Below are 25,066 nucleotides of genomic sequence, written 5' to 3'. Positions count from 1 at the left end.
AGGAGGGGCGTGGGGTCAGCACACCGCTCTCCTGGTTGTTATGATGGTACTCTTGACCGAAGCCGCAACTATTCGGTGGAGTAGCTCCTCAATTGGTATCACAAGGCTGAGTGCACCCCGAAAAATGGCAACAGCGCATGGCGGCCTGGATGGTCACCCATCCAAGTGCCGACCACGTCCGACAGCGCTTAACTTCGGTGATCTCACGGGAACCGGTGTATATATATATATATATAATTACCAACACACAATTTAATATCGTATCTCTTCTATTTGTCAAAAGCATACCTCAAAATAAAAATAAAGTATGGCTCATAACTACGGATGGTATATCACGTATATGTAATGTAAAGTATATAACATGCGTCGTCGCATAATGTGCGAAGATGAAGGCCCCTGTACAAGAGCTGCCCATAAGTAGCGGTTGGTGTGTCGTGGGAAGTCGTGTACAGCTAATTTCACCAATATTCATGCCTAACCCTGGAATTTCAGTTGGTATGACCGCGTCTTAGGCCTACATTATATGTGCCATACGCTGTGGACCATATTTTTAGGCCTACGTTATATGTGCCATATGCTGTGGACCATATTTTTAGGCCTACATTATATGTACCATATGCTTGGACCATATTTTACTTTAAAATAAACTTAAAGTATTATATGTGAAATAGAAGTGATCTTTAAAATCTGTGTCTGTAAATTGTTTTTTGTATTTTCGATTGTAGTCTCTGAAGATATAGTACTACGTAAAAATCATCCAACAGAAAAAATGATCACTTCTCATAATACGTAATATGGAATTAGGAATCTTATCCGGTCATCTACTAGTCCCCTTCTCCTGTACAGCTTGTAAAAGTACGTTTACACGGACGGTAAAAATTGGCTGTTGCTGACAATACAGACCGGCAGTGCTGTCTGGTAATACTGGCCACACGAATTACAGCCAAATGTACGGCAACATTGCCGGCTACTGTTCCCCGGCAACACTTGCGGCAAAATATTTCCGGACCAAATGTGCCACGCTATGGCCGCGCAAAGAACAAAAGCATGATAGTGGATGTGAGTGAAGCTCTCCTACTTTTACGTTCTATAAGGGAAAAAAAGTAGCAAGAAAAAAGAAATAAAGCATCACGGACGCTTTCTTCCTTAAAGCAGGCGAACAGCTTCCGAAACTTTAGCTTGTTAACTGATACTAGGAACATACCTTTTCCAGAATGAAGAAATCCCATTTCGAATATATCGTTTCCAAGTAATTCGTCCGAGAATTGATAAAACCAATACCACTATTATCTATTACGTACGAGTTGCAACTGTTCAGTTTTCGGCTAGTGGGGGCTGATAACAGAGGTCTGATATTCCTCTTTCTAGAGCTGAAAAAAATACATTTTTAAAAGTTTACACCAGAGCTGATAGTTATTTAGCGTTGGCTGACAAGTTTCGGGCTTTGCCTATTTTCAGATATCAAGTTTTAAGGAGAATAAAATTTGTAATGAGTCGATGCGTCTAATATGGGTAATAAATATAGCCTATCAGTAATAACGCGGTTTATATGGAAACTACTTATGTATTTTGTACTTATGATGTGTTTGGTGTGGACAGTTCTATTTATGTCATAATGCTGGCATGTATCTCAGATCTGCGTTAAAATATGTCGCAATTGTAGTTACACCTTACAGTATTATGTTAACATATCTGCACAATATATATTTTCCTTAACCGTTGTGTCTTCATTACCCAGCATGATGTGATTCACGTGACAACGATATTTTACATACAAAGGAGAAGTTCCTCAATGAACTACGCTGTACGTCACGCTGGTTACAATTTTGACAGATGTTGATGCAACGAATTTTATTAATGTCTTATAAATCTTTGATGTATTTAATGTACTTCGCGATTGTTTTAAGATTAATGGCTATATCCAGTGTAAGACAGTGTTCCGTCACATTACAGTTCTACAATAAATATTTCATTTCTTTTCAACACCAATTGAAAGCAAATAATAATCTTTAATTTTTATTTCAATGAAATCTACATACAATAGTATTCTGCTGTTGTAATTCTCACTGTATTCATTGCGATTCATATGCTGATTAAGGTACTCTTGAAGGTTTCTGTGAATCGTTTGTAGTCGCGTATTCAATGATTAGTACGTGGTGGAGTGCCTTTCATGTGCTGATTGAGGTTCTATGGAAATTTTCTATGATTTTTCTGCTGCGCGATTTTGTTTGTTGTGCCTAGTCGTGTGAATGTAGATTTGCACAGGTATTTCTTCTAGCATGTCCCTCAATTGGCCTTTGAATAAATCGGTGAAGTAGTGAAATGTATCTAGATATTTTCAGTGGGGTGTGTATTATTCTCTGAGGAGCGTGCTGAAAATTGAAAGGTTATTTTCGCTTCTGTTTATGTATCCTGTATATCTCGTTTCAAGGGGATTTGGAGTTCAATGGGCTGCATATCTACGCCTCGCTTTCATCGCGTGTTACTCAAAAGTTGTACAAGGAAAGCTATTTAATTATCTGTTATATTTTAAGAAATACGACATTCTGTATAATAGATAGATCGTTCACTTTGGAGTAATTTAGTGAACTTAGGTACATATGTCTTCACAATGATTTTGTGCTATGTCCTGAAAGCAGTTTCGAGAAAATGAGAAACGATAGTCCTCATTGTTTTTTACTCTTTCAGAACATTTCAGCATCATTATTCTTGCTGGCCAGCTGCTTCTTCATCCTCTGTAGGCTTTTTCTGGAATCTTTTCCTTACTCTGGACCATTAATGCTGACTTTCGAAACCCTTTCAGCTTCAACTACTTGCTGACAAACTTTGGCATTCAATACAGCTCTGATATTTTCTGGTTGGACGCCTAATTTGTCAAAAAATTTTGTCTTGCTAATTACACCATCACTGAAACAGCTGACAGCATCAATTACACCTGAGTGCTGTCAATCGAACAAACACTGTTTTTGATACTCTTTGCCACACGCTGCTGTTGCAACTCCCATTGGGGTTTGGTGTATGGTCATGTAGACGTCTGCTAAGTAATTTTATACACTCCTGGAAATTGAAATAAGAACACCGTGAATTCATTGTCCCAGGAAGGGAAAACTTTATTGACACATTCCTGGGGTCAGATACATCACATGATCACACTGACAGAACAACAGGCACATAGACACAGGCAACAGAGCATGCACAATGTCGGCACTAGTACAGTGTATATCCATCTTTCGCAGCAATGCAGGCTGCTATTCTCCCATGGAGACGATCGTAGAGATGCTGGATGTAGTCCTGTGGAACGGCTTGCCATGCCATTTCCACCTGGCGCCTCAGTTGGACCAGCGTTCGTGCTGGACGTGCAGACCGCGTGAGACGACGCTTCATCCAGTCCCAAACATGCTCCATGGGGGACAGATCCGGAGATCTTGCTGGCCAGGGTAGTTGACTTACACCTTCTAGAGCACGTTGGGTTGCACGGGATACATGCGGACGTGCATTGTCCCGTTGGAACAGCAAGTTCCCTTGCCGGTCTAGGAATGGTAGAACGATGGGTTCGATGACGGTTTGGATGTACCGTGCACTATTCAGCGTCCCCTCGACGATCACCAGACGTGTACGGCCAGTGTAGGAGATCGCTCCCCACACCATGATGCCGGGTGTTGGCCCTGTGTGCCTCGGTCGTATGCAGTCCTGATTGTGGCGCTCACCTGCACGGCGCCAAACACCCATACGACCATCATTGGCACCAAGGCAGAAACGACTCTCATCGCTGAAGACGACACGTCTCCATTCGTCCCTCCATTCACGCCTGTCGCGAGACCACTGGAGGCGGGCTGCACGATGTTGGGGCGTGAGCGGAAGACGGCCTAACGGTGTGCGGCACCGTAGCCCAGCTTCATGGAGACGGTTGCGAATGGTCCTCGCCGATACCCCAGGAGCAACAGTGTCCTTAATTTGCTGGGAAGTGGCGGTGCGGTCCCCTACGGCACTGCGTAGGATCCTACGGTCTTGGCCTGCATCCGTGCGTCTCTGCGGTCCGGTCCCAGGTCGACGGGCACGTGCACCTTCCGCCGACCACTGGCGACAACATCGATGTACTGTGGAGACCTCACGCCCCACGTGTTGAGCAATTCGGCGGTACGTTCACCCGGCCTCCCGCATGCCCACTATACGCCCTCGCTCAAAGTCCGTCAACTGCACATACGGTTCACGTCCACGCTGTCGCGGCATGCTACCAGTGTTAAAGACTGCGATGGAGCTCCGTATGCCACGGCAAACTGGCTGACACTGACGGCGGTGGTGCACAAATGCTGCGCAGCTAGCGCCATTCGACGGCCAACACCGCGGTTCCTGGTGTGTCCGCTGTGCCGTGCGTGTGATCATTGCTTGTACAGCCCTCTCGCAGTGTCCGGAGCAAGTATGGTGGGTCTGACACACCGGTGTCAATGTGTTATTTTTTCCATTTCCAGGAGTGTATTTGCAAGGTCCCTGTATATTAGCTTTATTGTTCTATGACTGTGGCAGGCAAGAAATGTTTATGGTGATATTCCTTGCCTGACCGCATGAGCGTGGCTGATTCGCCAACATTATGTTCAAAGTGCGTTTAAGACCAAATCAACAATGGAAAAGTAGATAAAGAATAAATTTTTTGAAATGGGAGAAATTTGTCTTTCAGGTGGTGACAAAAATAAGTTTTCGAAACTTTCAGTCATTTCACGACCAGTTCCCTTTAAACATCTATCTGTCAAACGCAGGCTTTGTGGTATTCGTTTTGTTAACTGCCAGAATAGTTATATGTCGTGTTTTGGCTTCTTTATAAATGATGTTGGTGTCGAATGTGTTTCTGTCAAAATTGCGATAATGCCTGCAATAAACAAGCCAGCGTAATCCAATAAGAACAATTTATCCATTGTATATATAATATCGTTGCCACGTGTATCACATCATGCTGGGTAATGGAGGTACCACAATACAGGGTGAGGCAGCTAAGTCATAACACCCTTTGTATCTCCCCGACCGTAATAGATACAAAGATGCCGTTTGGACAGTGAATTGCAGGGAAAGGGACTACTTGAATACATCACAGTTCATGTTTGTGCTATTTTTTATTACAGGGATATGAGGCCATCTTTGGTTTTTTTAAATGGAACTCTATGTTAAATTTTAGCGTAACATGAGGGGTTTAAAAAGACGGTTTCAAATATATGTATTTCCTGTTGTGTAGAGTACATGGTAAACGTCGCCAGTCATTCCTTACACAAACACGCCCATTTACTCGACAATATTAATATATACTGCGATATTTTGCGCAAAAAGTAACTGATGATGTCACGCAAATATTATTCAGTTATTTGACAACTGTGTTACCAAAATAGTAGACAACATACAGTATTAAAATACTAGAAGATGTTAATACATTTTAAGTAACAGAAATAGAAATGTAAATGAGGAGGTTCTTATTGGTTACAATTATTTCGTGTGTACTTTTTTTTTAACATTTACTATTGATCGGAATACGAAGCAAATATACACAAAGATGCAAAATACATACTGTACATGATACAAAACTTTACTGAAGCATGTGCTCAAAATGCTTCCCCTCTGCTGCAATGCACATTTGTAGACGCCGTTCGAATGATTTGCGAACGGTGCGAGGGTGTCACGTGAGGTATAGGCGCACGCTTTGATGATACATTGCTTCATATCGTCTGGCGTAGTTAGTGTTTGAGCATACGCTTCATGTTTGATTGCTCCCCACAAAAAAATCAAGAGGGGTCAAATCAGGAGACTGGGCTGACCACTTCAGCACGTCGTCCTATCCTACAATCCGGGGACTTTTCGTTTAACAGCAGTAGCCACTCGGGAAGAGTGAGCAGGACAGCCGTCATGTTGGAACCAAATGCACTGACGCGTAGTTAGTGGTACCTCTTCCAGCAAAATGGGCAGAACGTTTCGCAGACACTGAATACTTATTGCCGTTTAGTATACCCGGAATGACGTACGGCCCACAATGGCATTTCCGACGATGCCGCACCACACGTTAACACTCCACGGTTGCTGATGCTGTACCTGTCGAAGCCAATGAGGGAACTCTATTGACCAGTAATGTATATTATGCGAATTCACATTGCCGTGGTTGGTGAAAGTCGCTTCATCAGAAAAAAGCACCCGTTGAAAAAAGTTGGATCAACTTGTAGGTGCTGCAGAGCAAACCGGCAAAGTTCCTGGCGCCATTCGAAATCCACACCGCAGAGTGCGTGATGTAATGAGAGGTGAAACGGGTGAAATCTATGTCGGTGCAATATGCGTAGAACATTTCTCTGACGTATACCATATTCCGAGGCGATACGCCTCGACGAAACAGTAGGCTCGTTATACGCTAACGCTAGAACGCCATCTTCTTGTACCTCGCCAGTTGCAGTTTTCTGCCTTGTCCTCTGTTGGCGTTCCATGATCCACATTAAAGTAGTTTCTTGCAAATACGTGCAAGAAACTGGCGCGTAGGACGCTCTCCATATCGCTTTACTGCTCTAATAGCATTTCTTCTGCTTTCACCATACACTAGGAAGCATATCTAATTTTTCTTTGTTGGTGTTTGCTCCAAGAAACTGTGACGGAAATGCGATGTCTCATTATCCCAGCAACACATTTATACCCTTCCCTCCAGATACCTCGTGCGTCACCTTGCGGCGTTATCGAGAAGCAGGAAAACAACGCCTTCCCTGTTAAATTCCTCAGTGGTCAACATGAAAGGTCACATTGGACAAAGCCGTTTCGAAGGACGATTACGATACGGGAACATATCTGTGCCTCAAAAACTATTCGCCAAATATTATTATATACACATATTTGAAACTGTCTTTTTAAGCCCATCTTGTTACGCTAAAATTTAACTTAGTGTTGCATTTAAAAAACCAAATATGGCCTCATATCTCTGTAATAAAAAATAGCACAAACATGAAATATGATGTATTCAATTAGCCCCTGTCACTGCAATTCACTGTCCAAACGACATCTTTGTATCTATTACGGTTGGGGAGATACAAGGGGTGTTATAACTAAGCTCTTAGCTGCATCACCCTATATATATATATATATATATATATATATATATATATATATATATATATATATATATAATACAGTGCAGTACGGTGTAAATACAATTGTGACATCTTCGAACGCAATTCTGAGCTACATTCAAGTGTGGTGACACAGAACTGTCCACACCAAACACATCCTAATACAGAATACGTAAATAGTTACCATATGAACCATATTATTTACGATACCTTTATTATCTTCAATCAACGCATTCGTAACAGATTTTGTTCTGCGTAAGGAGAGGCTTGTAAAAAGTGACGAAGTCCGAAGCTAGTCAACCAAGACTTAATAATTAATTAGCAACTTTGTTGTAAATGTTTAAAAATGTCTTTTCTTCCACATTTTTTGGCTTCCAGACGCGATGTGCTGAAAAATTTTGTATCTTTAAAGTTCATTTGTCATCCATATGCTTCTTGGTGGACAAGGCATTTGCAATGCTTTGGTGGAAGGGCTCAAAGAATTAATTAAAGTAATAGACCAGAGTTGACCATAGTTATGTTGTTGTCCTCAGTCCAGAGACTGGTTTGATGCAGCTCTCCATGCCACTCTATCCTGTGCAAGCCTCTTCATCTCCCAGTACCTACTGCAACCTACATCCCTCTGAATCTGCATAGTGTATACATCTGTTTGTCTACCTCTACGGTTTTTACCCTCCACGCCGCTAGTGATTCCTTGATGCCTCAGAACATGTCCTAAAAACCGATCCCTTCTTCTAGTCAAGTTGTGCCACAGTTTCCTATAGCCAGTCTACATTTTATATCCTCTCTACTTCGACCATCATTAGTTATTCTGCTCTGCAAATAGCAAAACTCATCTACTACTTCAAGTGTCTCGCTTCCTAATCTGATTCCCTCAGCATCACCTGATTTAATTAGACAACATTCCATTATCCTCGTTTTGCTTTTGTTGAAGTTCATCTTATATCCCCCTTTCAAGACACTGTCCATTCCGTCCAACTGCTCTTCCAGGTCCTTCGTTATCTCTGACAAAATTACAAACCCATCGGCAAACCTCAAAGTTTTTATTTCTTCTCCATTATTTTTAATTCCTACTCCAAATTTTTCTTTTGTTTCTTTACTCTTTGCTCAATATACAGATTGAATAACATCGAGGATAGGCCACAATCTTGTCTCACTCCCTTCTCAACGACTGCTTCCCATTCATGCCCCTCGACTCTTATAACTGCTATCTGGTTTCAGAATTTGAACGAGAGTATTCCAGTCAACAGCGTCAAAAGCTTTCTCTAAATCTACAAGTGCTAGAAATGTTCCTACGGAATCCAAACTGATCTTCCCCGAGGTCGGCTTTTACCGTTTTCCATTCGTCCGTAAAGAATTCGTGTTAGTACTTTTACGTTGATAGTTCGGTAATTTTGACACCTGCCAACACCTGCTTTCTTTCGGATGGAATTATTATATTGTTCTTGAAATATGAGGGTATTCCGGCTGTCTCATACATCTTGATCAGCAGATGGTAGAGTTATGTCAGGGCTGGCTGTCCTAAGGCTATCAGTAGTTCTAATGGAATGTTGTCTACTCTCAGGGCTCTGTTTCGACTTATGTCTTTCAGTGCTCTGTCAAATTCTTCACGCAGTATCATATATTCATCTTCATCTACGTCTACTTCTATTTCCGTAATATTGTCTTGAAGTACATTGACCTCGTATATACCCTCTATATGCTCCTTCCACCTTTCTGCTTTTCCTTCCTTGCTTAGAACTAGTTTTCCATCTGAGCTTTTGATATTCATACAGGTGGTTCTCTTTTTCCAAAGGTCTCTTCAATTTTCCTGTAAGCAGTATCTATCTTACCCCTAGTGATATAAGCCTTTACATCCTTACATTTGTCCTCTAGCCATCCCTCCTTACCGATTTTGCACGTCCTGTCGATCTCATTTTTGAGACGTTTGTATTCCTTTTTGCCTGCTTCATTTACTGCATTTTTATATTTCCCCCTTTCATCGGTTAAATTTAATATACCTTCTGTTACCCTGAGGATTTCTACTAGCCCTCGTCTTTTTACCTACTTCATCCTCTGCTGCCTTCATTATTTCACCTCTCAAAGCAACCCATTCTTCTCCTACTTTATTTCTTCCCCCCATTCTTGTCATTCGTTCCGTAGTGCTCTCTCCATAACTCACTACTACCTCTAGTTCTCTCAGTTTATCCAGGTCCCACCTCCTTACATTCCCACATTTCACATTTTTGCAGTTTCTTCGGTTTTAATCTACAGTTCATCACCAATATAATGTGTTCAGAGTCCACATCTGCCCCTGGAAGGTCTTACAATTTAATGCGTGGTTCCTAAATCTCTGTATTACCATTATATAATTCATCTGAAAGCTTCCAGTGTCTCCAGGCCTCTTCCACGTATATAACCTTCTTTCGTCATTCTAACCAAGTATTAACTCTGATTAAGTCATGCTCTGTGCAAAATTCTACTAGGCGGCTTCCTCTTTCATTCCTTACCCCCTTCCATATTCACCTATTACATTTCCATCTCTTTCTTCTCCTACTATCGAATTACAGTCACCCATGACTATTAAATTTTCGTCTCCCTTCACTATCTGAATAATTTCTTTTATCGCAGCATACATTTCTTAAATCTCTTCTAAATGGCTCTGAGCACTACGGGACTTAGCATCTGTTGTCATCAGTCCCCTAGAACTTAGAACTACTTAAACCTAATTAACACACATCCATGCCCAAGGCAGGATTCGAACCTGCGTCCGTAGCAGTCGCGCAGTTCCGGACTGAAGCGCCTAGAACCGCTTGCCCACCGCGACCGGCCTTCAATCTCTTCGTCATCTAAGGAACTAGTTGGCATATGAAGTTGCACTACTGTGGTAGGCGTGGACTTCATGTCTATCTTGGCTGCGATAATGCGTATACTATGTTGTTCGTAGTAGCTTTCCCACTCTTCTACTCTCTTATTCATTATTAAACCTACTCCCGCATTACCGCTATTGGATTTTGCATTTATAATCCTGTATTCGCCTGACCAAAAGTTTTGTTCCTCCTGCCACTGAACTTCACTAATTCCTATTATATCTATCTGTGACCTATCCATTTTTCTAACCTGCCTACCCGATTAAGGGATCCGACATTCCACGCTCCTATCCATAGAACGCCAGTTTTGTTCCTCCTGATAACGACGTCCTTCTGAGTAGTCTCCGCCCGGAGATCCGAATGGGAGACTATTTTACCTCCGGAATGTTTTACCCAAGAGGACGCCATCATCATTTACACATACAGTAAAGCTGCATCCCTCAGGAAAAATTACGGTTGTAGTTTCCCCTTGCTTTCAGCCGTTCGCAGTACCAGCACAGCGAGGCCGTTTTGGTTAATGTTACAAGGCCAGATCAGTCAATCATCCAGACTGTTGCCCCTGCAACTACTGAAAAGGCTGCTGCCCCTCTTCAAGTACCACACGTTTGTCTGGCTTCTCAACAGATACTCCTCCGTTGTGGTTGCGCCCACTGTACGGCTATCTGTATCGCTGAGGCACGCAAGCCTCCTCACCAACGACAAGATCCATGGTTCATGGGGAGAGGTCAGAGTTACAGTGTGTGCAAAATAATGCATACAACCATCGCAATAAAATAATAACAGTTGGCAAATGGATGCCCATTTAAAACGCGCGATGAAGCTTCAAAAACGTTCCGGCGTTTTAAAAACCGATGTAGAATACAATTTCTGTTCAGTACTGCACATCTTCTAAAATGATAGCAGTGAGGAAGAATTCGCTCTTTGTATACATTACTTTCTGTTTCTTTTGCTCTCGTTGTAGATGTATTTATCATGTTCATGATTTGTCGTTGGCTATCTCTTTTGCTCAATTTTACATACCTGTAGCTGCTTCTGTATTCTTGGACCAGTGCTTCGTTCAATTCATTAGACGAACCTAATCTCCAAGGACGAAATAATGCTGTTTCACGTGACACAGCAGCACTGTCGACTGAGGAAGAAGAATCAACGCTGAGAGTGAAAGGCAAACACATACAGACAAGACCTGAGACGGACATGGGCTGGGTATTGACGCATAGCAGCAATATTGCTGGCAACACTACTACGGCCACACATTGCCGTAAAAAAAAGGCCTTCAGCTCTCCTACCCACCGAGTGGCGATTCTACCTGCCGGGCGGGGATCGCACGGAGAGATTAAAGGACCTTTCCTCGAGCTTTTCTGGGCCTGAATTTCAGTGGGTGCGAATTTCAGGACACCGTGCTGCCACCCTGGCCACGTCTTCAGTTCACTTTGAGGGGTAAAACGTAAGAGGCATGAATTTCTCCCCGTTCCCCGGTCCTCTCAGGGATGAAAAAAGCAAAAAAAAAAAAAAAAAAAAAAAGCACGAGATTTGTAAAGTAAAGCAAGAGCTTGTGACGAGTGGCTCACTGCTGATTGCGAGGCAGTATGGCGAGCGATCTTGCATAGTGGAACACGTGATCAGCATGTTCTAGTCGTTATTGACAAGAGATGAAGCTTGATGATGCTGCTGTTCTTTTCGCCTCACATAGACTGAGTGACTCGGTGCCAGGCCTTCCCATCTGAGAATGTACCAGGAATCGAACGTGGGGCCTTTCGCACGGAAGGCAGCGACGCTAGTATTTGGCTACTAGGGAGGCGGTCGACCGGGTCGGGTGATATTATTTGGCGTCCCCTTCCCCACTGTTTTTCGCGAGCCAGTTAGTTGAGACTACTGTTTTCGTAACTTTTCAAAGAAGACATTACTGTTCTCTGTTTTTTGGACTCTTTATTTCCGCACTTGGATATATACAAGTTGCATAGGTTAATTTCCGTCTTTAGCAACTGTATTAAAAGTCTTATTTACAGGAAAAATATCACAATAAGCAGAATATTACATCAGTCATGTAACCACTCATAGGCATAAAAGGAATCTGCCCTCAGATATGTGATCCACAGATAAAACACAGTACCACTTAACAAAATTATAATGGGGAGTTGAACATTATTCAGAATGCAAAACATAATGAGTACCAAAAATCCCTAGTAACAAAACTGAACAAAAATTCCAGTAAAATATAAATACAAAACACCACAAAAATCCACAGATCCATATCACCCACAACAGGCACATACACCAAAGTCACCACCACTGCACAAAAAGAGAACAACATCAAAACCCAACAGACAACAGGTACACAATCACATATGGAAACAAATCAACACACAGAATTGGGAACATCCTCAAGCACCAACGAATAAAAATAATATACTAAAGCAACAACTCTATACATAAATGTCCAAATATGGAAGATCAAACAGACATCAACCAAACATCTGACATTTAGTAACTCCAGTTTAACAGCTGTCATGTTCTATACATAGGAGAGACAGGCACAAATTAACACTAAAGAGCATGGAAACATGGCATTTGTAGAACACTTCCTGCAAGAAAACCATCATCCTAACACCACAGAAAAGGACATGAAAGTTGTTAGGTTCAACAACAAGAAACTTCTCCTCCACCTACAAGAAAACTTTCAAATTAAAAAAAACAATAATAGAGAAGAAACACAATAAACGACCACACCAACGTTAGCAACCAGGCGCTATTGAAACTAATACAATATACTGCTGAGAAAGAACAAACCCCACAGACACCACAAAATAATATTACAAACTAGGCAATATCCTCACCCTAGATCATCCACCATCGTACCATACCAACGCAATAAATTACACGCACAGTAGCTACGAGTTGTTATCTCCGTTTAAAAACACACTTGTACACACACACACACACACACACACACAAACAAACAAAAATAATAACCCAAACTAAAAAAAGTCTATTTCTTCTCTGTCCCTCTCTCTCTCTCTCACACACACACACACACGCGCGCGCGCGCGCGCAGAGATAATCACTCCCACTTTAAAATAAAAAATATACATAAAAATAAAAATAATGTTATCTCTTTGGCAATTTAGTGGTAATAAATAAGCAACCAGTCACCAGATAAATCACCAATTTAAATCACTGTCGCAATTCGTCATCCCCACAATGGATATAACGAAATGTACAGAAATGTAATCTCTCTCTCCAATTAGGAAATGTTAACACAAACAGAGCGACAGTACAAGCTTCCACCACTATCAAAACAAAAGACGAATGCAACCCGGAAAAAGCACGTGAATGGCGAGAGGACAGTGATGCTTTCCAACACAGAAATTTGAATGTGTTAAGTGCAGTGAAAATGCTGTGTGCAGAACCTCAACACATTCACGTGGAAGGCGAACAAGAATGCAATCAACAACATTAAAAACACGAGTAACGAAACCTATAAAAACTGCTCACAATTCTACGTGAAGCAAGTGAACTATTAATGACCATAACAAAGAAAATTGTAAGAGAGAAAACACTAATTGCCACAGAGATCACTTAAAAATGGCTCTGAGCACTATGGGACTGAACTTCTGTGGTCATCAGTTCCCTAGAACTTAGAACTACTTAAACCTAACTAACCTAAGGACATCACACACATCCATGCCCGAGGCAGGATTCGAACCTGCGACCGTAGCAGTCGCGCGGTTCCGGACTGCGCGCCTAGAACCGCTAGGCCACCGCGGCCGGCACAGAGATCACTGAAATGCTTTAAATTAAAGCGAAACGCATCTAGTCTTAATACGATTTTTAGTGCAGTTGCCAAAGGATTACACACCTATTTGTTAATTGTAATAGTAAAGAATTTCACTAATGAAATTTAATTTTTCTTACAAAATTCATTAGTTTTTAGAAACAAGAAACTAAGTTCACTAACAAGTAAATAAAGTAAGTTCTTAACAATACCAGCAACGATCCTATTCTTGAAGAGAGACTTGTAGCTAGCTGTAAGGTGTCGATTCACCTAGGGTCATTGAATCAGCATGCATACGTCGCCGAGCATAAAAAAAGGGATGTTCCGAAGCTCATACCTCGGGCTTTATTGGTGATAAAATGACATGGTCAGGTGTTCGGACGGCCCTTGGGTTAGAGACAATTTGTATACCCAACAGAAGGACCTTCTTCGTGTCACCAGGATCGGCCTTAACCCCTTAACCATCCAGGTACTCAGGGCGACTGACTCATTTGGTGTCCATTTTATAAAAATATGTACACTACTGGCAATTAAAATTGATACACCAAGAAGAAATGCAGATGATAAAGGGGTATTCATTGGACAAATATATTATACTAGAACTGACATGTGATAACATTTTCACGCAGTTTGGGTGCATTGATCCTGAGAAAACAGTACCCAGAACAACCACCTCTGGCCGTAATAATGGCCTTGATACGCCTGGGCATTGAGTCAAACAGAGCTTGGATGGCGTGTACAGGTACAGCTGCCCGTGCACCTTCAACACGATACCACAGTTCATCAACAGTAGTGACTGGCGTATTGTGACGAGCCAGTCGCTCGGCCACCACTGACCAGACGTTTCCAATTGGTGAGAGATCTGGAGAATGTGCTGGTCAGGGCAGCAGTCGAGCATTTTCTGTATCCGGAAAGGCCCGTACAGGGCCCGCAACATGCGGTCAGTCATTATCATGCTGAAATGTAGGGTTTCACAGGGATCGAATGAAGGGTAGAGCCACAGATCGTAACACATCTGAAATGTAACATCCAGTGTTCAAAGTGCCGTCAATGGGAACAAGAGGTGACCGAGATGTGTAACCAATGCCACCCCATACCATCACGCCGGGTAATACACCAGTATGGCGATGACGAATACACGCTTCCAATGTGCGTTGACTGTGATGTCGCCAAACACGAATGCGACCATCATGATGCTGTAAACAGAACCTGGATTCATCCGAAAAAATGACGTTTTGCCATTCGTGCACTCAGGTTCGTCGTTGTGTACACCATCGCAGGCGCCCCTGTCTGTGATAGCGACAAGGGTAACCGCAGCCATGGTCTCCGAACTGATAGTCCACGCTGCTGCAAACGTCGTCGAACTGTTCGTGCAGGTGATTGTTGTCTTACAAAATGTCCCATCTGTTGACTCAGGGATCGAGACGTGGCAGCACGATCCGTTACAGCCATGCGGATAAGGTGCGTGTCATCTCGACTGCTAGTGATATCAGGCCGTTGAGATCCAGCACGGCATTCCGTATTATCCTCCTGAACCCACTGATTCCATATTCTGCCAACAGTCATTGGATCTCGACCAACGCGAGCAGCAATGTCGCGATACGATAAACCGCAATCGCGATAGGCTACAATCCGACCATTATCTAAGTCGGTAACGTGACGGTACGCATTTCTCCTCCTTACACGAGGCATCAAAACAAGGTTTCATCAGGCAACGCCGGTTAACTGCTATTTATGTATGAGAAATCGGTTGGAAACTTTCCTCATGTCGGCACGTAAATGTCGCCACCGGCGCCAACCTTGTGTGAATGCTCTGAAAAGCTAATCATTTGCATATCACAGCATCTTCTTCCTGTCGGTTAAATTTCGCGTATGTAGTACGTCATCTTCGTGGTGTAGCAATTTGAATGGCCAGTAGTGTATAATGAAGAAAAAACTAGTTTTGAATTGGGTACCGTATTTTTTACTGACTTTAATATAACTCTAATCAATGAGATTATATTGTTTGTCAGTCGTCTGAGCATAAAACATTTAATGAAAAGCAAATATAAACAAACAGCTAAAACTTTTCTAGTTTTTTTGTCAGCACACTTTCCGGAACGATTAGCAAAATCTAGGTTTCTTGCAACTTCACTTCCAATAGATAGTGAGTTCAAACTTGTGTGAGACATTGCAGACCGCAAGTAAGTTGCTATCAATTTCAGTTTGGAAAAACTGCGTTGGCCACTTGTAAGTGGCCTCTTTAGCAAGAGGCGTAATGAAATTAGCTATTACTTTATTTCAATCATGCGTTAATAACTTCAGAACTACTTCACTTGATGGTACAGGGTGCTCTCCTCCATGCACCGTATGGTGGTTTGCAGAGTATCTGTGTAGATGTAGAAGAGGATGGATAAATGCCGTAAACGTCATCGCTCTACAAGTACCTACTGACTCAGCGTTTTTCAATAACATTTTTAGGCATCCTCAAAAAACCAAACGCTTTATAAAATGAATGTTTTAAGGTACAGTTTAAGTACTACAAACATTGAAGTATTGTGGTTATATTTAGGGTACCTCCCTTCCCCTCCCCTACCGCCATAAAAAGCAGGCGCTGAGCGTCACTATCCCACAGTACAGGGTCAAAGTATGAATATCACACACTTCCTCCCGCGTCGGCAAATTAAGCAAATTGGTTGGCTCTTTCTGCATTTGATGTGGTCTACGGCGTGTTTCATGGGACTTAGGAGGCACCATTAGTTAATCAGCGGTTCCTCGGAAAACCCTTTTTTTTACTCTATTTTCAGTAGGGACCACCTGCCTCGATCTACCTTCCTCAGCACCTTTCAAAATTTTCCCAAAAATTTTGGCATGCGAGCATACACGGTTTCTTTATGCTGTGAGAGATGACAGTGGCAGTGGCAAAGAGACGGAAAATTAATAAATACTGGAAGATAGTAGAAAGCGATTGTGTTAGGAAAAGAGCGAAGGAGACAATGGCAGTGTAAGAAAAAGAGAGGGGCACAGTGGCAGTGGAATATAAGTGACAGTGTCAAAACAGTGCTTGAATAAGAGCGAAGGTGACCCTGCCAGGGCGAATGAATAAGGAAAAAAAGGAAATGGAAGCAGGTGAGAGGCAGGGATAACGAGAGACAAAGTATTTGACACAATAACAACGAAGAAGAGAGAGAGGTGTAGTGAAAGTGAGTAACAGCAGAAGGGAGGAAGGAATGAGATATTAGCAGAACGAGAGAGCAAGAGGGAGACAGTAACAGTGATAGGGGACTGCAGAAGTAGGGCAGAACGACAGGGACTGTGGCTGTGATACAGGAGACCATGATAGAAAGACACAAAGAGATGATGACAAAGAGTTGGGCTGAATGAGAGGGAAAGTGCAACTGGGAGCAGATGGGTATCAGTGACTTACAGCAATGGACCAGTGCGTGTGAGTGTGTTACACAGTTAGGGGAGCTTGTGGGAGTCTGAGGTGGTTGCATGTTATAAAAAGAGCTAATATGCTCGCATGACAAGGTGCTGAGGAAGGCAGAATGAGAAAGCAGGCATCCCACTTTGCTGTCAGTCTTTTAAATGAAGAGGAACATATTCGCAGTTTGTTGTGCTCCGATAGGACATATTTCCACTGATTTCTATACGCAGAAACACATGTTTACAAGCTTTTTCGCTTCTTATTGAGGATGAGGTAAAAAATTTCATGGCTTTAGCTTGTTCTTCATTTTCCTTTTACTCTTCTGCCATTGTTTTTCAACCTTATGCACCAGACATTTTCTTCTTTTTGGGTATTTTTCGTAAGTTAATTTGTCGTTACGAATCCAGTGAAAGTACAGAGGAACTTCACGAAAGTGTTATTGGCCAAAACATGACAATGTACTAGCACGTAACAGGAGCACTGTAGAAAACAACTCAACACTGCGGGTTGGAATCAAGCGTTGATAGCGCATTGTTTGATGTTATTGTCCGCTAAGCATTGAGGAAGGAAAGAAGGTAGTTGCCACCGCTGGCTACGACGCCTGATTTTGCCTCTATACCCTAGGACGCCTGATTTTGCCTCTATAAACAGCTTATTCCTGATTACCACGTATTATTGGCGAAATGCTCGTATTTTGCTGTGATGCGCAATTGCGAATTACTAGTCTGGTTACCCTGAGGTTAATAAAAATTGTAATACGTCATGTGCCGAAATAGTATTGTATTCCAAGTTAAGGTAGACTTTGATGAAATTTAAGCCCATTTGGACTGGGACTTAATCGAAAAGTTTACATTTCCAAGGCATAAACGGTGACACAAGAGGATGCCAGACAGATTCACAAGCCGGCCGCTGTGGCCGAGCGGTTCTAGGCGCTTCAGTCCGGAGCCGCGCTGCTGCTACGGTCGCAGGTTCAAATCCTGCCTCGGGCATGGATGTGTGTGATGTTCAAGTCGTTCAAATGGCTCTGAGCACCATGGGACTTAACTGCTGTGGTCATCAGTCCCCTAGAACTTAGAACTACTTAAACCTAACTAACCTAAGGAGATCACACACATTCATGCCTGAGGCAGGAATCGAACCTGCGACCGTAGCGGTCACGCGACTCCATACTGTAGCGCCTAGAACCGCACGGCCACTCCGGCCGGCTTGTGCGTGATGTCCTTAGGTTAGTTAGGTTTAAGTAGTTCTAAGTCTAGGGGACTGATGACGTCAGATGTTAAGTCCCAAAGTGCTCAGAACCAATTTGAACAGAGTCGCAGCAAGAATCTTAAAGGAAATGTATTTCATCCACGATAGACGTGGATTACGAAATCCTTTTCGACCGATTCTTGAGTACTGCTCATTATTCTGGGACCCTTACCCGGTCGCTAATGCGATACGAGATAGAGAAGATCCAACGAAGAGCGTGGTGTTTCGTCAGAGGATCGTTTCGTGGGCGCGAGAGCGTTACGGGGATGATCAACAAACTCCAGTAGAAGACGCTAAAAGAGAGACGCTGCGTATCACGGGAATGTTTACTATTGAATTTCCACAAGAGAGTTTGTTCAAGGAAGAGTAGGACAACGTACTACTTCCGTCAATAAACATCTCGCGGAATGACCACAACAAGAAAACTCGAGAAATTAGAGCTAAAATAGAGATTTACCGACAACCATTCGCGAATGGAAAGGGGATGAGGCGATCAGTTAGTAGTATCAGGACTCCCCGCTGTGGTGTAATGATGTAGGTATGTACTAACTTCGACAATATTTCATACTGAATTACCTCAAAAACGACACGTTTACAGATCCATGTTTACTGGAGCGATTTTGCTCCTATTACCGTATTCTTTCACCCGAGTCAGTTTTCGTTACTAATTCTAATACACCAATGTATACAATGGCTGCACTTCCGCCTCTGGTGTCCCTCTCAGCTTGGCGCCCCAGTCGGCCCCTTGGGCCTTAAACCGGTCCTGCTTTTAAAGTTGGAAATAATATAAATATCTCCTATGCCGAATTAAACGCGAGCACGCCGTCACTTCGTAACGGAATGCACTCCGTGTGCAAGGCCGCTCGCTGTAGTCCAACGTCCACCAAAGAAGCTGCCTGCAAGGTCACGTACTGCCCCCTCCTCTATCGCTGCGCTCATATCAGTTTCCCGCCTACAGCTGACGCACTCATGTCCGCAAGGGAACTGGCAACTGAAGACTTGTCAGTACAGCCGCGCGAATACACTTCCCTCGCTCTCGCTGCTTCTTCTCAAATTCTTTAAAGAATCGAACTCACACCTTTAAAGCAGCATCAAACGCCCGAATACTTGACAAATGAGTTAATATGTTAAATATTTGACTAAGCATGTAAGCAAGGAAGCGTCTAGAGAAGGTATGAATTATATAGAATTTGACATAAAACGACAATTTGGGGTCCGATCATATAATTTACATGGTTACTGTGGTTTCACACAGTTTCGGCTATGCATCAGCCATCTTCAGAATCCACAATAAAAATAAAAGAAAATACATTACCAGCTACTACATTAATAAATTAAAAACGAAGAACAAAAATCATACTGTGAACACGATATAGGCTACCTCCCATTCCGCTGCCCTGCACAAAATAATAACCATATAAAAATAACATTTGTCAAAATTGCCACGCCGGCGTCAAACGGTTATTGACCTCTTTTTAACTATTTTGTATAATTATCCGTACGTTAAGTGTGCATCAAGGACTTCTAGAACAGCTTCGCATCCTTTATATAGCGGTCGTAGCATGCTTGGCAAGTTTAACTATTTTATTTTTACATCGTTACGACTTGTTACAGTGCATTAGAACGAATAGTATACGGTGTTAACGTGTTCACATTGTGATTTGTCTCCTCTGTTTCTAATCTCTTCATGTAATAGCTAGTAATTTATTCTATGTTACTTCTATTGTAGATTCTGAAGATTTCTCTCGTTTAGCACAAACCAGCAATTCTGTTCAAAGAACTCTGCGATCAAGACAGTTTAAATATAAGATTGCCTTTGAGATTGTGCTTTGAGTTCTTTGGAAGCCGCTAAGTGCTATCATTTTAAAGACTGGATGAGTATGAACTGAGTAATTTATGCTTAATTTTAACCAAATGCTAGTATTTCACGCATCTCAATGCTTATGACAACGTATCTCCTAAAATATTTCTTGTACAGTGACATAATTTTGCCGTTTCATTCAGCGGTATATGTGTGAACTGTCTGCAAACTGTTACAAATACATGCAGTAGTAAAGACAAAATAAATTAAAACTTCTTGCCTGATGCTGAAGTTTTACTAGACGAACCGGGTAAATGTAATAAATGATAAACTTTTTTCCCTTAATCATTGTACGAGGGATGTCGGCGAGAAACATTTTCCTAAAGGTTTGAAATTATGTGTAAAGTTTGTTGGAAGTCACTAAGCGCTCTTATCCTCAAATCCTGTATGAATGAGATCCTCGGATTTTCGTGCCGTCCGTTTTGCTGCCCCAAGACAAATACTTGTCTTACTGTGTTAACCATTTAATATAATGTTACACATGTTAATGATTAGATTATGACTTAGTTTAAATTCGGGCAATAATTGCGTAGCAGTTAAGTCCCATAAGATTTCGCACACATTTGAACAATAACTGCGCGAAATATTAAAAATGGAATTTTTGTTGCCCTCAACTGGTACCGGGTTTCGGAATTGCATTTTAGTAAGTATACTGCAGATTGGTGAGCGATGTGAGGAATTACTTTACGCACTAGACTGCTATTTGGGAGTTCAGGCGTTACTCAGAAATCCCCGTCCAGTGCAAGACAACGACACCTAAATGCTAAAATCATTTCTTCAACAAGAACACCAATCTATTCTTCTCTCCCTGCCCTGTTGACTAAGTTCTCGATCGCTATTTATCTCGATGTCGACGGGCATTAAACGCCAGTCATAATATTCCTCGAGTCTGATGGGGAATAACGAAGAGTCTCAGTTAACAAAATGAGCTTTAAGATCTCGTTTACGTAGAATGTTTACAAACTACTTAATAAACATTTCTTGAAATGTAACATCCATGAACAGCTGTTTTCGAAGCATGGCTGTTTTCGCAGTTTGCAGTGACAATAAACTCGTGATAAATAGCAATACTGTAACGGTAATATTGAGGTCTGTGTGCAACTAAACAAGTGCAGATTTTGTGCTACCCAAACCCAAACGACACATGCATCCGCTTGGGGCGCCCCTAACACAAAATTTGCACACAGAATGCGTCATAACCGATGGCGAAAATAACACATTTCCGCGCTTACTAGATTCAGATTATCTTTAACGGTCTTACTAAACGCTCACAGAACTGCAACTACTTTGTGAAGGAGGGAGGAAATAGGAGGAGGGCGGTGGCAAAATCATATGTCGCTAGTGTGGAAAAATTGACGGGGATGTGGCACTAAACGATGTATCGCATATGTAGAAAAATGTTCTCTACTGGCCCTAATTCTACCATAATCCTCTCGACACGGTTAATTATGAGGTGTACAATGCCCAGTGTACTACTTCTGTACAACAGACGCTACTGAAGATAGGCTGCTATCATCAATGTCACACGCACTTGTTACGGCACAGCGGGGCACACTAATTACATCTACACTTCTCCATTATGCAACTGCCACCATGGTGGAAATATCAAAATGCTATTTGTGAGCTGTGCCCAAAAAGATTATACAGCGCTGAAAACAGAACACCAGCTTCATCAGCAGAGCACCATGTCCACACACAGTGCATAATCAACATAAACATTGCCATTAAAGCTACTTTAAAATGAATTGTGGCGAATCGTGTATAGCAGAATATCAAATGTATTTAATCAGTTCACATAGGTGTTAACCTCAACATTGTAACCAATGTAGCATCACTAGCACCTGATCAGCAATGTGTTTAGTAAAAATGTGTAGACAATAACACAGAAAATGATTTTGATGGCACCTATGATTTTGATGGCACCTATATAGCACGTGTAATTCTCAAAGATAAATAAATCTGTTGTGGTCTACTTCATGTCGTAAATACACAGTAGGTGAAGTTTTGACAGATGACAGCAGCCACTCACAATAATTCATTAAAACGAGCTTGAATCAAAGAACGCATTTAACATTGTTTGAAGTAGGTTATAGCCGAATAAATAGCTACCTCGACTAAAATGACGTGTGCACAAACATTAAATGCACAATAAATTATGTACCGCATTTCTCCTTTAAAAAATCCATCGAGTTCCGTTCATTGGGTAGTTTAGAGGTTTGAGCCAATGAAAATAATTCAACATAAACTAAAGCTTGTCGACGAATAGACAATCACACAGAAAGTTACATGAATATTACTAATGAACCCTGGGACTGTGCTTGATTTTTTAGCTCCGTGACGTTACTTTATCAAAAACAAAGTAACACAGTTCTTATTGGCTTAACTTCGTCCGTTGACTTCCTACAGTGTACCTTTGCCAATAAATTAAAAGTCATTACATCAAAATAGCTCTGTGACGAAGCGTTACTTCATCAATAACAAAGAAACACAGTTCTTATTGGCTTACCTTTGTCCGTTGATTTTCTACACCGAGCCTTTGCCGATTACTTTCAAGTCACTACAGGCAAAAGTACGAATATATATTTCGTTCTTATGAATGATTTAACTTCACTCATCTGAACTCTCGCGTGCGAGAGAAATTATCTTCACAGATACAGCTTAGTTATTTGAGCAGTATCCCGCACGCACACTCACAATACATGCGTTTTGCGGAATTTCCTCCGCTGCGCAGTTTGACAAGCAACACAAAAGCGGCGTACGGAGCTGCCAACGCTTGGAACCTCACCGGTGGCGTTAGCTTACCAGCAATACAGTTGGTACGACTGCAGCGTTGCCTTTCTGCGCTCGAGACTCTATCGCTCTCACGAACGAGCATTGCATTTGGACAAGGTGGTGTACACTCATTGTTTCAGTTGCCATGCTCCATATGATTCCTACCTATAGCTACAAAACGAGGGCGTAATACGACTCAATAGAATAAATCGCCCATGGCGTCTTCAATAAACGCATGAGTTTATATACTAATACAATAACGATACTACAGCCTACTTCTTAACCAATGGAATATGAGATTTTCTTGCCATTTTAAGCCGCAGTTCTCTGTAATGTTCTTCTCATTTTTAAGAAATCCTGTTGTTGGAGGTAACCTTAAATTTCACCAGGATCGGAGTGATTTACTTCGTACTGATTGTACCAATGTTTGAGTAATTACTAGACGTAACTGTCTAGTGAACTGGAGCAATTGTTACGATACTTCGTGCATGTGTTAATAATCAATATTTTCTCACAAATTTGGGCTACAAACGAACTGTTTTATGCCTACAGAAAGATGGTACATACATGCAGCAGAGTATTTAAAATAACAAGCCTACAGAAAGTTATTTCATACAGTGATATTTCAGGTACGGTAGCTGATGATTCTTTTAGGACATAAGATCAAAATGCGGCTATCATAAATATTCACTGCAAATTTTCGTTGGACAAGAGAGCTGAGGCTAAACTCAGTGGACTATTATCAAGCTTTATTAAGTGGATTTTTAGGTATCCTATGTAATACCAAAGAATAAACACTATTAAATATACTGAAGTTTCTTTTATTTATCACAGTATATCTTCCGTCATATCACTTACAATAACCATACATCACAGAACAGTATCCCAAAGAACTCAGCATTTATACATTGATATTAAATTGTATTCTAAGTTCATAACTCGATTCAAATCGATTTCGCCACAAAATATATATCACATATACAATGGTTTTTCACAAATCAGGAAAACTTTAAAACAGCAATAATTCCATAAAATGTAAATAATTAGTTCCAGTGGAGTCCACGGATGTGATAAATTTCTTCTATGATACATAAATCTGCAGTTCAATTGTTTATCATTACGATTAAAACATCCTTTTACTTTATATTGTTTACTACTATGTAGTTTACAGTGTGTTGACATTCTCAGGTGTCAACAAAGCATACAATATTTAACATATTTAAAATATTTGGTTTAAAGACTTTAGACGGAAAAATTCGGCAATTATGTCGCACAATTATTGCACTGTATGATAAACATGCTCCTCAACGCACTGTCAAGGTAAAGAGAGCTCCCGCTCCGTAGCTCACCACTGCATTAGGCCAGTCAATGAATAAACGTGATGCTGCACATAGGGCCTTCAAGCGTAACCCAACTCCCGAGGCGTACGAAGCTTATAGGAAACTCCGAAACAGAACGAAGCAAAGCGTGAGGAATGTCAAAATCAGACATGCCCGCTCTGTCGTATCCGGCATATCAAAACCTGTTGCACTGTGGAAAAAGCTGCGCAGTTTCGGTATAGGAAAGCGAAGATCCGACGCTGTTTCGCAAGCGTCTGCAGAAGAATTAAACGATTTCTTCTCAACAGCTGTAAACTGCCACGCAGCGACAAATTACCAGCCCCAAGATATCAATCTCTCGAGAGACAAGTTTTTCCTAAAACATGTCACTACCGGCACAGTACACAAGGCAATTATGAGATTCTCTTCCGAGGCAGTAGGAAATGATGGAGTGAGCATTGGCATGATTAAGAACGTCGTAGACACTATTATTCCAGTTATCACAGACATCTTCAACCTGTCTCTTGTCAGTAGTACATATCCTACTGAGTGGAAGCAAAATTTAATTCAACATATACCCAAGACTGACAACCCTAAGTCGCCAGGTGACTACAGGCCGATCAACATACTACCTGCAATATCTAAAGCCCTAGAATACATCGTCCATGAACAACTGACGGATTACTTAAAAAATCATAACATCCATGACGAATATCAGTCAGGCTTTCGAAAGCTCCATAGTACAGCAAGTGCATTA

At 41.7% G+C, this 25,066-nt stretch overlaps 1 protein-coding gene across 1 annotated transcript in view; it reads right to left on the bottom strand.

Moving 5' to 3' along the window:
- The window catches only part of LOC126346304 (ankyrin-3-like), a 72,839-nt gene extending 49,826 nt beyond the window's left edge, over nt 1-23,013 (bottom strand). Inside the window, exon 1 of the mRNA XM_050002174.1 lies at nt 22,725-23,013. The gene's annotated coding sequence lies outside the window, so the exon portion shown is untranslated. The remainder of the gene's footprint in view (nt 1-22,724) is intronic.
- Between the last annotated feature and the right edge of the window lie 2,053 nt (nt 23,014-25,066).

The sequence above is a fragment of the Schistocerca gregaria genome, chromosome 1, assembly GCF_023897955.1.
Source record: "Schistocerca gregaria isolate iqSchGreg1 chromosome 1, iqSchGreg1.2, whole genome shotgun sequence".
Classification (NCBI taxonomy): Eukaryota; Metazoa; Arthropoda; class Insecta; order Orthoptera; family Acrididae; genus Schistocerca; species Schistocerca gregaria.
Note: the sequence above shows the minus strand (reverse complement) of the source record. Positions and strands in the feature narration are given on the sequence as shown.